Here is a 2,783-nt window from a genome sequence, read left to right on the forward strand (position 1 = left end):
ACCTTCAGACAGAAGGAAGGTGAATCCCTCTATGAAGCTTGGGAAAGATACAACCAATTGATCAGAAGGTGTCCTTCTGACATGCCTTCAGAATGGAGCATCTTATGTATATTCTATGATGGCCTGTCTGAATTGTTCAAGATGTCATTAGACCACTCTGCTGGTGGATCTCTTCATCTGAAGAAAACCCATGCAGAAGCCCAGGAACTCATTGAGATGGTTACAAATAACGAGTTCATGTACACTTCTGAAAGAAATCTTGTGAATAATGGGATGACTCAGAAGAAAGGAGTTCTTGAGATTGACACTCTGAATGCCATATTGGCTCAGAATAAAATATTAACTCAGCAAGTCAATATGATTTCTCAGAATCTGACTGGAATGCAAGCTGCATCTGACAGTACTAAAGAAGCCTCCTCTAAAGGAGAAACTTATGACCCTGAGAATCCTACAATGGAAGAGGTGAATTATATAGGAGAATCCTATGGAAACACCTATAATTCTTCATGGAGAAACCATCCAAATTTCTCATGGAAGGATCAACAGAAGCCTCAACAAGGCTTCAATAATAATAATGGTGGGAGAAATACGTTTGGCAATAGCAAGCCTTTTCTATCATCTTTTCGGTAACAGACAGATAATTCTAGGCACAGCCTCTCTGACTTAGCAACCATAGTCTCTGATCTATCTAAGACCACTCTCAGTTTCATGACTAAAACAAGGTCCTCCATTAGAAATTTGGAGGCACAAGTAGGTCAGCTGAGTAAAAGAGTTACTGAAACTCCTCCTAGTACTCTCCCAAGCAATACAGAAGAGAATCCCAAAAGAGAGTGCAAGGCCATAACTATAGCCAAAGTGGCCGAACCTGAAGAGAGTAAAAAGGAAGTGATTTCTAGTGAGGAAGACCTTGTTGGACGTCCACTAACCAATAAGGAGTTTCCTATTGAGGAACCAAAGGAATCTGAGGCTCATATAGAGAGCATAGAGATTCCATGGAACTTAATGCTGCAGTTCATGAGCTCTGATGAAGATTCTTCCTCTGATAAGGATGAAGATATTGTTGAAGAGCAAGTAGCTCGGTATCTAGGAGCAATCATGAAACTGAATGCCTTGGTTCAACAGAAGTTACCTCAGAAGAAACCGGATCCTGGAAAGTTCTTAATACCTTGTACCATAGGCACCATGACCTTTGAGAAAGCTTTGTGTGACCTGGGGTCAGGAATAAACCTCATGCCACTCTCTGTAATGGAGAAACTAGGGATCTTTGAGGTACAAGCTGCAAGAATCTCACTAGAGATGGCAGACAAATCAATGAAACAGGCTTATGGACTTGTAGAGGATGTCTTAGTGAAGGTTGAAGGCCTATACATCCTTGCTGACTTCATAATCTGAGACACTGGAAAGGATGACGATGAATCCATTATCCTTGGAAGACCCTTCCTAGCCACAACAAGGGCTGTGATTGATGTGGACAGAGGAGAGTTAGTCCTTCAATTGAATGAGGACTACCTTGTGTTTAAGGCTCAAGGATCTTCTTCTGTAACCATGGAGAGGAAGCATGAAAAGCTTCTCTCAATACAGAGTCAAACAGAGCCCCCACACTCAACTTCTAGGTTTGGTGTTGGGAGGCCACCATTAAGCTCTGAGTCTTTGTGAAGCTCTCTAAGAGCTCACTGTTAAGCTATTGACATTAAAGAAGTGCTTATTGGGAGGCAACCCAATGTTATTAAATTATATTTATTTTTTATAGACATTTGTTTTCCAATGCCATGTTATGTTTTCCTTAGGTTGATGATCATGTGGAGTCATAAAACAGCTGCAGAATTAAACTGAAATAAAAAACAGCATAAAAAATAGCACACCCTGGAGGACAGGCTTATTGGCATTTAAACGCGAGTAAGGATAGCAAAATGGGCATTTAACGCACATGCAGGCAACATTCTGTGCGTTAAACTCCAGAATGGGCAGCATTCTGGGCATTTAACGCCAAAAATGGCAGCATTCTGGGCATTCAGAAAAATGCCCAGTAAAGAAGGATTCTTGGCGTTTAAAGCCAGCCAGGGTATCTGGCTAGGCGTTAAACGCTGACGAACTGATTTCTGCTAGTAAAGAATTTTATGAAAATAATCACGTTGTAAGTATAGCTTCTAAACCAACAGAGAATCCTTTCGTACAAAAGTTTTGGTTTTCACAAGTAATAACCCCTAATAAAATTGATAACCGAAGTATTTAAACCTCGGGTCGTCTCTCAAGGAATTGCAGGGAAGTATGATTTATTATTGGTTATGAAATTGTATCTTTTTGGGGTATTTTGAAATAGGAAACAAGGAAATAAATTGGCAAGGAAGTAAATTAATAATTAAAAAAATTCTTGGCAAGGTATGAGAATTGGAAATTCCATCCTAGTTATCCTTATCAGGTGTGATGAGAATTGTTATTGCTCCCACTTAGTTAACCCTTACTAAATATAGGAAAGTCAAGTGGACCAATCAATCTGATTCCTCAAGTCCTAGTCAACTCCTATGGAAAGACTAGCTTTAAGGGGATCCAAATCAATCAGCAATTTCCAATAATCAATCAACAATTGAGTTTGACAACTCAAGTGTCACCAATTACTCAACCAAAGCCAAAAGGGGAAAAATCCAAATTATTTATATCATAAATAGAAGAAAGCAACCATAAATCTAAAATACCTCGAATTGTATTAAATAGAAAATCAAATTAAACATAGGAATCCATAAACCAAAATGGGAAAATAAACAAACTAAAGTAATAGAGTAATT

This window comes from Arachis ipaensis, chromosome B7 (assembly GCF_059453495.1).
Source record: "Arachis ipaensis isolate K30076 ecotype BB chromosome B7, ASM5945349v1, whole genome shotgun sequence".
Lineage (NCBI taxonomy): Eukaryota > Viridiplantae > Streptophyta > Magnoliopsida > Fabales > Fabaceae > Arachis > Arachis ipaensis.